The 13,496-nt window shown below is 45.9% G+C and overlaps 1 protein-coding gene across 3 annotated transcripts in view; it reads left to right on the top strand.

Annotated features, from left to right (window-relative positions):
* The window catches only part of kiaa0586 (KIAA0586 ortholog), a 91,795-nt gene that overhangs the window by 25,654 nt on the left and 52,645 nt on the right, over positions 1–13,496 (top strand). The window lies entirely within an intron of this gene.

Raw genomic sequence — 13,496 nt, 5'->3', positions numbered from 1 at the left:
AAATGCTTTAAAAAGGTCAGCTTTAAAATCTCCTCTACATTTATACTCCTAGAAAATGACCAAACACTGTATTTGCTTGAGTCTCATTGAGACTCAAGCATGCTCTTTTTTTAGGGAGGGGGGGGTGCGTGGTTTTTCCTGTTTTGTTTTCCCTCCCTGTGTCTCAAAGCCCAGCCATTTATAGACGATGATGTCAGCACTATCTTTCACAGCCCTGGGCCCCTTCGCAGTTAATGTATGCAATCTGAAACATTCCTCTGTGGCGAATGAGCTGCCGGGAGCAGCAAGCGTGTGCCTCCCTCTCGCCCCTTTGTGCAGAAGCAAAGCCGCAGCGCAGAGAGGAATTTATTTGACTGTTTTAATTTTTTTCATCCCCACTTTTTTTCTGCATTCGTCCTCCCACTTATCTCTCCTGACCGAAAACGGAGCAGGAATGGCTGAGTTTTTTTCTCTCTGTCATTTTGTTTTAGCTGGTGTCTTGTCTTCACACTCTTTTTGATGGTTGGCTGGACAAATAAATTGACGTTGAATGGGGATTTTCCTTGTTTTTAATCACCTTCGATCGCTTATCTGAATATCAAAAATGTTTTGCAATGTATGCCTATAATTACATATTTTTTCTTTAATATTTGAATTGAATGTGTGTTTATTCATCTCAGTACAATTTGGTTTTCACCTGACTGATTGTCAGAAACGGTTCATAATCTACTCTGGCTTTGTAAACTGTGCATTGCTGATAACCATTGTGCTCAAGATGTTTCATTTTCAGTCCACTTCCGCCAATCAAAAGTTTCTAACCAAAAGCAGAGGGGACCGGGGTTTATTGGGGTACAAATCAAGGGGTGTTGATTTTGGACATCCAGATACTGATAAAAAGGCCAGATGGTTTCTGTGTTATTGCCGATACTGCTAGCCCTTTCAGTTTAGTTTTTTTCCTCTCTGGCCTGCCTGAACTCAATTACTGCTATTATTTGCTCAGTGCAGCATTTCCTTGTGTTTTTCAAAGTGTCTGTAATAGTTCTCCTGTGTTGAGCGTGTCGAAGCTGGGGAAGGGAACGGGTTAAGTCTCTCTTCAACACTGTATTGCCCCTGCAGCTCCCGGAATGCAGGCTTGAGAAATGTTGCTTTCACTCTCTGCCTTGTTTACACCAGGCTCTGGCAGCCATCTTAGGCTGTTGCCACAAGCAAGGGAAGGGGCACTGATCCACGTGCTGCCCGGGTTTCTCCCCAACCCCCAGGAGCACAGAGTTCATACGGCAGACTGCCATGAACATTGTATACTACTGGAGCCCACTGTTCCCTTCAGCGTTCACCTCACACAGGAGAATGTTTTCTGCTTTCGTCCTTCAATAATACTGGTTGTGTCTGGCTTATTCCATTACCCCCCCTTTCCCTCTTTGCTTGTTTTTTTTCTCAGCTCATGTCTTCTATTCCTTCATTATGTTTCTCCGCACAGACTTATTTGAATGTAAGGCTCTCCTTTTGTCTTTAGGTAATCCATATTTAGAAAGGCTTGCATGCAACTGAAAGCACATGCTCCAATCAGGGGAGTCAGTTGATTATGTATCAGAGTATCCTTTGTCTCTCGCCTTGACTGGTCTATCACTGTGATAACCACAAAATGAAAATATTTTAAACAAAGAGCACACCATTTCCTAGTTTAAGAGAACTTTAACGCCTTTATTGTTAATGAAATCAATGGTGTCAAGCGCTTCCCGTCCTATAGCCGCACCAAACCTCAAGGTAACTCGGATGTAGCCTATGCATAGTTTCTTTCGCATCCAGTAGGTAAATGTCAGCACCCTATTATCTTCCAAAGGATTTGCAACAGCTGAAGAAGGGAAGCTAACAGCTTTGTGTCTCTTCTCAGGCATGGCAGCATTTCCATATTTAAGGCCAGGCCTCAGTGGCTTCTTGTTGACATTTAGAACCCCCCCTCAGAGAAGTTTACTCTGACACTCTCCTGAAATTTCCCTTTCTCTGTTTGCTGTGAATTGTTAATGGAGCACACCTTCCCGTAAAAGAAACAGCCTTCAGAGGGAAATGACAACCCCCCCCCCCCCCAAAAAAAAAAAAAAACATCCACCCCGACTGACTGAATTTCATTTGGCTTTCAGTCCTTGGAATGGATTGAACTAAGCTCCCGATACGGTGTGAGAGCCCTTTCCCAAACAAACGGCCTGTCATAGAAAGTGTTAGTGCACTGTTTCCAGAATGTTCCACACCCAGATTAGGGATTGAATATTGAATAGGATTGTGCCCGCGTTACACCCCCGCCCAGCAATGGCCAGCCAGGCCCTTTACCACCTTCCGTTCTAGTCCAATGAGAAATGTTTTGACGCGTGGTGGGTAGCAGCATGTTGCCTCATTCTATTGACACCTTCCTGCCCTCTCCGAGCCAGTAGTCCACGGACCCCACCCCCCGCTGCGTTGTCCGTGGATGAGTGCGGTCGCACAGCTGCAGTCACCTCCCTCCGAGTCCCTCGTCACCTGGGTCAAGGGTGAACTGTTCCATCTCTCTGCCTCCTCCAGTCCTCCACCCAGCTGTTGTGTGAATGAATGGGCCTGTGATGGCTGATGCTAATTAAGAGGTGCTATAGCTAGCTGCCTGTCTTGTCTCTTTGCTGTCAAACGGCAGATGTGTCAGACTTCCTCTCACACATCCTCATACAGCTGACAAAAGCATTTGAAAGGGAGAGTTTCAATGATCCCCGTGGGGTTTCTGTCATCATCCAATAAACATTGCTATTTCCTGTTGAATTTCGGGAGATGCTGCGGGGTACTAAATAGTAGATATATCCTATTTAAATTCTCTTGCAGAATTTAGAATTTTGTGGCTGGCTGCTATGGCGATAACATTGATCTTTAAGCCCATGATGTATTCAGAAAGACTGTCAGTGTGTTCAAGTAGAGATTTAGACTTGAACATAGTAGGGTTTCCCCCTCACTCCCAGACGCATATGGCCTTTTACCTGAGAGACAAAACGCCATACCTTCCCTGTCTAGTTAAAGACTGTAGCCTGTTCGGTCCCGCAGCAGTCAGCAGTTTGGTCAAATACTTGCTTCAACCCCACACTCCTAAGGAAATGAGATGGTGGTTAGTTTTGACTTAAAGCTTCACCTCAAATGTGATATACTGTACGCTGCTATTTGCTGATTCTGAACCTTTTGTACCAAAAACCTGGTTGGCTAACAACTGAAATATGTCCATCACAACGTAGTGATTTCATGCTAGGTGAATCTGTGATTTGCTGTATTGGTGACACAATGTTGTAGTACTGCGCTAATTTGGACAGAACTGTATTTTTAACTCGTAACGGTCATTGACGAATGATGGAAGTGCCAGTTGCCGTCTATCACAGGAATGCTTGGCAGTTAGCTAACTAATGTGCCTGTATAACTAGTTACCTAACTGCCAAGTAATACCGTCTGTATACTGCATGTGGTTATTTTGATTGCAAGGGAGGGATTACTTTTCAAGCAGCAGGCTATTATTGAATTCAATTTCCTGATTGAAAGCATTAAGCTATTACTTATTGTTTTTTCGTACGCACATGCAAACACGCACGCACGCTCACACGCACAATTCTAAATCACAACAACAGGTAGCTGGCACCCATGGCTACCTGCAGTAAAGGGAGTACAGCGTTGTCTCTGTCATGAACTGTTGCACACTAACCTAATGGAGCCACCGCTAGGTGCCTGTTACCGTGGCGACGTAGCCATCGGGCCGCTCTGATTGGACGGCGTGGATGTTTTTTTTGACACCTCAGTACCCTCAAAAGGATAGTAGTTGTCTGCTGGCAGTTTTCTCCCTCCACAATGTATTCGGTTGAGAATGTGAATGATAGCCTACATCCTGTGATCCCTGCCATCTTTCAGATTACCACAGCATCTGATTATAATGAGGGGTTTTGTGATGGTTTCTGAATATGAAAGATGAATCGGTTATTTTTAGTTTTTTTCTGTGCTGCTCTAGCCTGGAAGGAGGGAGATGATAATGCTGCCTATGTTCTGTAATGCGACTGTTGGCCTATTTTTTTAATCATATTAATACAATGTATGGGTCTCAATGCACAGGGATGCCCCCTTCATTGTCAAACACGTCCATGTATCTAGCTCCTCCAGCACAAGCCAGGCGTAAAAGACATTACAGACGAACCGAACACGGTCCTCCCATTGTTTGCGGCAGTCGAAACGGTGTATGTTCCACATCCAATTATGTTCCTTATAAAGTGCCAGTGGGCCCTTGTCAGGAGTAGTGCCTCACAAAGAGAGTAGCCTGCCATTTGGGGCACTGACAACATGTGGCTTAGTTAGTTATTTCCTGAGGTGAAATAGTCATTGCTCATCTGAGGTCATGTTTCAGATTCATGAGGCCCATTTTTCTGTAGAGCGCTGCCAGCCAGTGTACTGAGCATTCAGAACGTCTCATACGCTGTCAATGCAGAGCGGCTTGTGTGTACTGCCAGGAGGACTCCTACTGGCCATTCTGTGGTAGTGAGCCCACCATCCAGCCAGTGTAAAGCAGCCTCCCTCCCCCCACCATGATTAATGGAGCTTTGTTCTCTCCCGCTCTGCCTGCCTCTCCTCTCACCCCCCTCTCAACCCCAACAGACTGTGTTCTGTTTACCTGAAGACAGTGGCCCTCACTCTCCGGCATTACTAGGCAACGGACAGGCACCTCTGTGAACTTTCCAAGTTTTAAGCCTTTCTGGAATACCGACTGTATTCTCACCTGTTTTGGCTGTCAATATACCCCATGTGTCTTGGACACCTGCAGAATACTGACAGATTGAGGGGCTAGTTTAGTAAATAGTGGATTGTCAAACAGCTCTACTGGCTGCCTGGATTGTGTGTGTGTGTGTGTGCATGCATCACCATCATCTGCTTGTGTTGGTGCTAGTAGGAGGAAAAACCCTGACACATTACTCACCCGGGTGCCTGTCCTTACTGCCAGTATTGTTAACGGAGCTGCAGTTTTAGCAAATTTTGGCCCAATTCTGTTAGACAGACCAGAGGAGTCTGCCTAATATGGCCCAGACAGGGCCAGTCTGTTTGGGCTTGTTTGGTTAACACACTCTTAGGTTACCCAAGTGGAAAGAGGGAACTCAGGCACAGCTTTCTGAAGATATTAGCTAGGTGTGTTGTGATGATGATGGCTGAGGGGGAATAAATTAGAGATAGTGTGGCTCTGAAATCGCCCGGGTAGTTTGGTATAATGCGGCTTATGTTTTTTTTTCTGTTCACTTTTATCCGTTTTAGCCGTTCAAGGATAGACTCAGTCAGCGAGTTGCCTCGGCTGTCGGTGGTACTTGTGCATGTCGTTCCACTCGGCTAACCCCCTCGGCTACAGTCAGTGCTGTGAGCTGCTCCTCTGTGTCTGCTCTGTTCTTGGTGTGGGGGAGGAGCGGCCAGCCAATGTCATTTTGATGTGACGATCAAGGATGACACGGGCAGAAATAGCCCCCTGCTTCCTCATTTCGCCGCTTGGTCCCAGTCTGCCCCAAACTCACTTAGCCTGTTTACGTCTTCCTAGCCAATCGCAGCCAACTCTGTTGCTAGGTAATGGCTCCCTAGCCTCGCCATCGAGCTATGCTAATACGCTGCTGCCGCGGCTGCATCCCGTCGGTGATGGGGAGGACTAGGAGATGCCTCTTACATGGAAAATACGCTTGTTTGTCTTTCCGCGAGGGGAGGAGAGGAAATTGAAATTCAGGAGAGAGGATGACATGCCGAGGTGGAGAAAAACAAGGAATGACAGACGGAGTGAAAATGGAATCGGAGAAGGTGGAAAAAAACTGACCTTTTCATCCTCCGAAGTTCATGACCAACGAATGAATCACCACAGCTCTTGATGATAGGACAGACACCTTTGGATAGACTGGTGGTTGTGTTTGACCAGCCCAGCAGAGCATTGGGGGCTGGGTGCACAGGGCTGTGAAGACGTTCATTGAGGAGTGCGTTTTCCAGTTTGCATTAGATCTGATATGTTGAAGAGGGGCTCTGCAGCCCTCCGGCCTGATTTCAGGTCCTCTTCCTGCAATCTGGTGATATAACTCTGTCTGCCTGCCTGCCATACCCAACCAGTCAGTTTCATTCCCAGACAGCTTGTTAAATAAGCAGGCAGCCCTCTCACTCACTATATTAGGCCGTACCCTCCCTGCCTGCTTGCCCCATTAAACCGCTCTGCAGCTATTAAATAAGCTTGTACTGTTCTGTTCATAGTCAAAACACATGGCTCCCTCACCATGGGCAGATGTGGATGCTGTTAGGATTTTACCATTTTGGAATTCCGCAATTCTGTGTGTTAGGGGTTAATGAATTGCGCTTTTTAGGCATTTAGAAATGCAAATACACAATTGTCCTTTGGCCTATCTAACTCCATCCATCTCATATTAGTGTAGGTAAACACACTGGCTCAGCAGACAGTCAGTGCTGTTGTAGTGCTTAAAGACAGTCATCCCTGTTAATAGCTATCAGCTTTGAGGAGAGTGCATTTAAATTATTCATCCATTTGAATTGGGAGCAGATGACTTGGAGAGGGAGGGATGCGGGTTGAGTATGTGTCAGGAGTACATTTTCAAATTGTCGAGCTACCGTAATTTCTAAAGATTGCGCCTAAAAAAGAAGGAACCAGAGGCACAATGTGGAGGGACGGAATGGAACGGGTTCTTATTCGGAGATGGGGTATGGGCAGTGAATCCCCATTGTGATGCGTCTGCTGAATGGGTTTATATTTAGGACGTACCCGTTAGGCCCGCTGCATAATTCCAGCCTCTTTATCCTGCGCCACGGCGGAATGCTTACTTATGACTTTCTGCATGGGGAGAGAAAAACGAAATCCACATTTCCTTTGAATAAGTAGCAGTGTGCCAAGGGGACAGCCAGGCTCTGAGGGAGGGAGGCTGAGGAAATGACAGGCGCCATGTCCAAATTACTGCCCGCCCGCCTGCCACTAGAAAAAAACACGCCCTCGAAAAACAGTCCTCTACAAACATAAATATGTATGGCAAGCATCTATTGGACCGCGTGTTCCCATTGTTATTAGAAAAGGACCTTTATATTAATAAAAAAAATGCATGAGCTTTGTATTAACACAGATAAATATTAATGAGGAAGCGTCCATCGGGCAGACTGACGGACGGATGCGCTTTAATAACGTGTGTGTGCGCGGATGCGTGTGCGCGCTATGAGCTGCTGAGCACTGGGCTAGGATGAGGGGAGGGCTGTGTGGACAGAACGCAGCAGTGAGTGGAATACTAATGCACCCAAATACCTTTTTGTTCTCAGTCTTTCCCTCAGTGCCTCACACCAACCCTACATCCTCACGCTGTCTTTCTCTCTCTCTCTCTCTCACACACACACACACACCCTCATTTAGGCTTGACTTCTAAATGTGGCCAGGTCAAGTAAATATTTCGTTTTTGTTATCTCAGTAGAATAATGGAATACTGTTCTACACTGTTATTACCATGAATTACTGATGAAAACGAATAACTGAGATGGCTGCATTGATTGAACCGGGTTTCTGTCTATCTATCTGTCTGTGTGTGAGCTGTGTGTGAAGTGTGTGTGTGTGCTTGCGTGCATGTGAGCTGTGTGTGTGTGTGAGCTCTGTGTGTGTGTGAGCTCTGTGTGTGTGTGAGCTCTGTGTGTGTGTGAGCTCTGTGTGTGTGTGAGCTCTGTGTGTGTGTGAGCTCTGTGTGTGTGTGTGTGTGTGTGGGGGTGTGTGTGCGTGCGTGTGTGCGTGCGTGCGTGCGTGTGTGCGTGTGTGCGTGCGCAGCAGCCTAGAGATCCTGCATGCTGCGTTGTTCCCCTGAGATGCAGTTTCTATGTTGAGCCTGCTTAATTTATACAGTGACCTTGACAACAGCATTGATTTTACTTCCCCCCTTTTCATCTTTATCACTAAAAATACTGGCTCCATTTACTCCCAGTGAAGGTTTTCTGCACACAGGATGGAACCGCTATACGGGCATTATTCATTATTCCTCATTCATTATTCCTCGCACAAACCTGCTCGGCAGTTTCCCACCACCGAGTGTCTTGGGACTTAGGTCTGCTTACTGTGTTTTGTGTGTGTAATACGCACGTTCAGATTTTCATTTTCCGAGGAAGTGAAAGGAATCGACTTCGGCTTGCCCTAGGTTGTCGTTTCGGGAGTCCTACATGTTGGATGTAGGATTGAGGGCGGTGATTGAAAGATCAATTTTTTTGACGATGGTTATTGGATTCAGTCAGTTCCGCCGTGCTCGGGACCCTCGAGGTCCGACAGCACAGACATGTCCATGGGAAATTGCTTTTAAATTACTTTGAGTGGGTGCTTCTCAGAAAACCCTTACTTTTATCAGTACAGTACAATAAATGACTGTATAACCATTCATGATATCCCATTTCATATTGCCCTGAGTGCTGAGGTTGAGTGAAATGTGCTCTAACAGGTGTGGCCAAAGTACGGTATTTTTATTCCAGAATGCACTGGTAAAAATGGGCAACAAAGTGAGGGTGGCATCAGGCTTCAACCGGCTGAGAAAGGCAATGCGACTAGTCAGTGGGAATGAATGACATCACCTCTCCACCCACCTGGCCCTTCAGGGACCAACATTAAGCGTTGGCGGTTGCATAGAAATATGATCCCTAGAATCGGTATTCCCATTCAAATCAGTGATGCCCTAATTGGGTCTGATGTACTTCTACAGCCGGCCGCGGGTCCCATAATAGCCATAATCAGGTGCCCAAAGCTCTGTGGGTGAATGAAATGGATGAATAATGTGTGTGTGTGTGTGGTCAGAGTGTGGTCTTTATAGTTCAGGCTCCACATTTCACAGCACAAATGAGGAAAACTAAACCCATGCTTTTGTAGGTCTTAATGAAACCCATGTCGGGGGGCGGGGGGCGGCTTGGACTACAAAGGCAGTTGCCGCTGCAGACATCCAGGCTCAACAAGCCGAACGTCGCCCGATGACGCAGGCCTTGAGAGAACGGCACCTAGCCGGAGGAGTGGCCCCGTCCAAGAATAGCCACCAGGGCATCAGGTGGCCAAGGCAAACTACGGAGAGGAAGTCACATCTGCTCAACTCAGGTTTATATGGACTTAGAGGGCTTGGAATTCAAATGGGCACTGCTTGACGCTGACATTTACGCGAGATTGGGGCGTGTGTGGTTGGGGTGCTGGCGGCAGGCAGGCAGGCCAGGGGATGGGTCGCCACGGGGTGATGGATGGGGGATGGTGCAGCCTGCCGCCAGATACACAGGAAACCTCAGAGCAGAGAGGGGGGACAGTGGGGCCACGGGCGAGGCTCCAGAAAGAAGATAATAGCAACTGTTCCGGTAGCGGTGGCAGTAATGAGCGTTGAAGAAACGGGAGACGGGATGGGGATAGATTTCGGAAGAGGCCAAAAATAATTGCAGTGTTGGTCGGGGAAAGCAGAGCTGGCTGGAGGATGCGTGGCCCTGAAAGGGCAGACGTTCTCAAAGCTGGCCCAGCGTATATAGTAGTTGACGTCATTGATAATTTTTCCAGGTCACTCACCTCAACCTCGCTCTGCATGTGTACAGGCGTGTCTGTAAATATCTGGCTTATGAATGGGTTACGGAATGTCGACACCTCTCTGCAGCACTCGCGAGGAGAGATGTCTGAAACCGTCTCTTCACCATGGCAACGGATCTTCCCCCTTTTTAGAAGCAGGGAAACCAGCGGGAAGTCTGTCATCCTTCACATCTCACACTGTCCTCTCTCCTTCAGAAACACCTTTTTCAGCCCTTTTGGCTCGAGGGAGTTTCCCTCTTTTTGTCCACCAGATACCAGTGTAATAACTTGCATCAATCTGTGTCCTCTTCTGCCCCAGAAGATGGCTAGTCAGACTAGGCTTTTCTCTGTGCACACTGGCCTAAGGGTTTTGCCATGTTACCAAAAATAATAACAATGAGGTGAATGCTGGTTTAATAAGTTTAATAAGGACCATGCTGTAATTAGTGGATCAATTAGTATGAAAATCCCTGTCTGCAACTTAACATGGTGTATTGTGTGATAAGATGAGCTATTATTGATCTAGTGACCGTATTGAATTTACAAACCAGTGCCACTACATATGTACATTTCCCATTACTCAAGCTATCACGACATTGTTTCTCTAACCCTTTTTAACACTCACCTAAACATGGCTACATACAGACCTGTCAACAACATCAGCTATTAGGTAATGGTTTGTTCTGAAACAGGCACCAATTCATTATATAGGAGGCGCCACCGTATTTAAACAGTGCATTGGTGTTTCTTTTCAGACAGCCCGATTGAACTGAATAATCTGTTCTATGTGAACACACTTCCTATAAACGCAGGGAGAGAGAGAGTGCAAGAGCAGAGTCATTTGCATATGGTGACCTCTAAAGGGACACTTTGTCTCTACATCCCGGTATCTCCACCCTAATCAATTTGAGCAAGATCAAAAAGGCTGCCATCAACAAGCCACACTGCCGTTCTTCAAATGGATTAGCTCCTTTTGAGGCATCTTAAGGCTGATTGAAGACGTCTCGCTGAGTGGAATACATCAGTGCTACCCGAGACGCCGCGTGACATTCTGCCTTCATGTTTATTTATTGGAACAGAATACCCCCGAAAGGGAAAGGAAGGAACCCGAGCTACTACTTATTCCCGGCCGCACTTCCCTCCGAGGGCGGAACAGACATGAGGACGAGTGTGATTGACATTTAGAACATGTTCCGTGTTAGTCCAGTAATTTGTTAGACCAATTAATCTAATAGTCCTATGATGGTCTGAGGTTGGATTTTCGTTCTCTTTGAAGTGTGCGCTGTATCATTTATGCATGATTTTTTTCCCCCCTCAGTTGCTTACATAAATGTAAATGTGTGTCATGTTCCCATCCCACTTTACAGGCATGAATGCTTAATGATCCGTTGTTGTTAAAGCCAGCTGTTCTACCTCTGTGGAGGACTTCTACTGAGTAGAGAAGTTGCCGTTCTGAGTAATACCTATCAGTTTTAGCCTGGATACCCAGTGTGTGTTCTACACTAGTGGAATTTAAAGTACGCAATACACACCCCAGTAGTCTCTGTCCTTTGACAGGTTGAGCGTCATTCTAAAAGGTTCTTCGTTTTGAGTTGCATAAACAAAAGCCTCAGCCCCTGTTGAAGGCCAGTGTTGTTTAGGGGCACTGGTTATTGGACATGGTGCTACTGTGCTAGGTGATAAGAAAGAAGTCCAGGGTTGCTAGATCTGGTGTAGAGCCTTTTCTGTGCCGACCATTGGCTGCAGTATTTAAACCAGGTGATGAAATTAAATTCAGCCACTTAGAATTTTTTATGAGCCAAATTATGTTTTCCAACGAAAGGATGGCATGAATCACACAACAAATGCACAACTGTGCTTAGGCACACAAAAAGTGTTTATTTTCAGGGTATTTTTGTCATGATAAATAATTTCCTATTGGAAATCCGCCAACTGTCATTATACCTAGTGTCATTAGCATTCTGTTTGCCCCGTCTCCCTGGACACCTGTTGTCATGTTTGATACGTACTGTGCAGGTGCTACACAACATGTCCCTGATACTAACATGGAATTCTACTTCACACTGGTATACAGAGTAGGCTACTGTTAACAAATTTGTATTTGCTCATATCCAAAGCCCTGGCAGAAATGAACCCGTAATGATTTGCATGTCATTGTGGCAGTAAATGGGAAAACAAAAAAACATCCATTAGTTTCCATATAACTTGACACATACTCTCCCTGCCTCAGAGTGATACCAACTCCCTCTTTCTCATGTACACATTCTCTGTCATACACCCACCCTGTCTATCTCTCACACATACTATGCTCTGCCTTACTTTCTTATACATGTACACAAATACAGATTGTGCCCAGATTAACATATTCATTCTTATTAACCTGTTGTGTGTCATGCTAAATCGAGCAACTGAAACTTTTTTTTACGGTTCAGGAAATGGTTTATCTAACTAAATAAGCAGTTTGCAGGGATGTGCGGCGGTGTCTTTCTAGGAAAAATACACCTATTTTCTTTTATGCACCAATCGATTAGTCAATACATCGCTGTATACAACTCCTACTTTATCTCATTTGTTAGCGAATCCATGGAATTGGGTGCATGACCTGACCACACTGTCGAGTGAAACTGTGCTATTTTTCCTCAGACAATTAGGAAACTGCAACAGTGAACACTGCCCCTGCCAATAGCAAAACACACCCGCATTTGGGGGATGGCTGCAGTTTATTTCATTCGCTGATTGGAACCCACACAGCAGTCCTGAGCTCTGTTGGCAAACATAAACACACAACCTGCCCAGAGGATGGCTGCTGCCTTTGCCTGTCTCGGTTAACCTTTTCATTGTTAGCACAGCTCAGTATGAGCCACACTGGTCAGCTAGTCTCTCTTTGTGAGATACAGTGTTGTGTTCTCTTCCTCTTTCCTTCAGCTGTTAAGACTTGTCCCAGTTGGTGCAGTTTCACCTTTACTGATGAAGAGGGATTCATTGGGTCAAGGAATTGGAATCTGTCTGAGCCACAAATAGGGGACCATGCGTTCTATATGTCTCCCTATTCCGTATGTAGAAATGGGTTCTGGTCTAGTCAACGTATGGTTGTTCGTAGGAATGGGCTCTGGTCTAGTCAACGTATGGTTGTTTGTAGGAATGGGCTCTGGTCTAGTCAACGTATGGTTGTTTGTAGGAATGGGCTCTGGTCTAGTCAACGTATGGTTGTTTGTAGGAATGGGCTCTGGTCTAGTCAACGTATGGTTGTTTGTAGGAATGGGCTCTGGTCTAGTCAACGTATGGTTGTTTGTAGGAATGGGCTCTGGTCTAGTCAACGTATGGTTGTTTGTAGGAATGGGCTCTGGTCTAGTCAACGTATGGTTGTTTGTAGGAATGGGCTCTGGTCTAGTCAACGTATGGTTGTTCGTAGGAATGGGCTCTGGTCTAGTCAACGTATGGTTGTTCGTAGGAATGGGCTCTGGTCTAGTCAACGTATGGTTGTTCGTAGGAATGGGCTCTGGTCTAGTCAACGTATGGTTGTTTGTAGGAATGGGCTCTGGTTAGGGTGCTATTGGGAGGTGCCCTTTTCAAGCAACAAGAAAATGTACGTTGCCTGTTGTGGAAACTGGAAATTAAGGACGAAGGTTTCTTCTCTACCCGACAAAATAAATCTTTGGGCTTATTGTGATTTAAATGCTGTACTTTAGAGTTTTTTTTCAATCCAGCACTGTGCCTGCCTGTAGAAAATTGGAGAAGGGTGGGGAGCTGTTACGATTAAGGATAACTGTCTTGCTCAAAGGCAGAATGACCGATTTTTCACCTTATCTGCTCAGGGATTCGATCTACTGACCTTCTGGTTACCGGTCAGATGCTATGCTATCGGCCATCAGAAGAAAAGGGGACAAAGTATGCAGTGTTTGAGCAATTGCTTTCAGTGTTCGTAACACACAAGCGTTTAGCAACCGGACGCTAGAAAAACAGT

The sequence above is a fragment of the Esox lucius genome, chromosome 15 (genome assembly GCF_011004845.1).
Source record: "Esox lucius isolate fEsoLuc1 chromosome 15, fEsoLuc1.pri, whole genome shotgun sequence".
Lineage (NCBI taxonomy): Eukaryota > Metazoa > Chordata > Actinopteri > Esociformes > Esocidae > Esox > Esox lucius.
Note: the sequence above shows the minus strand (reverse complement) of the source record. Positions and strands in the feature narration are given on the sequence as shown.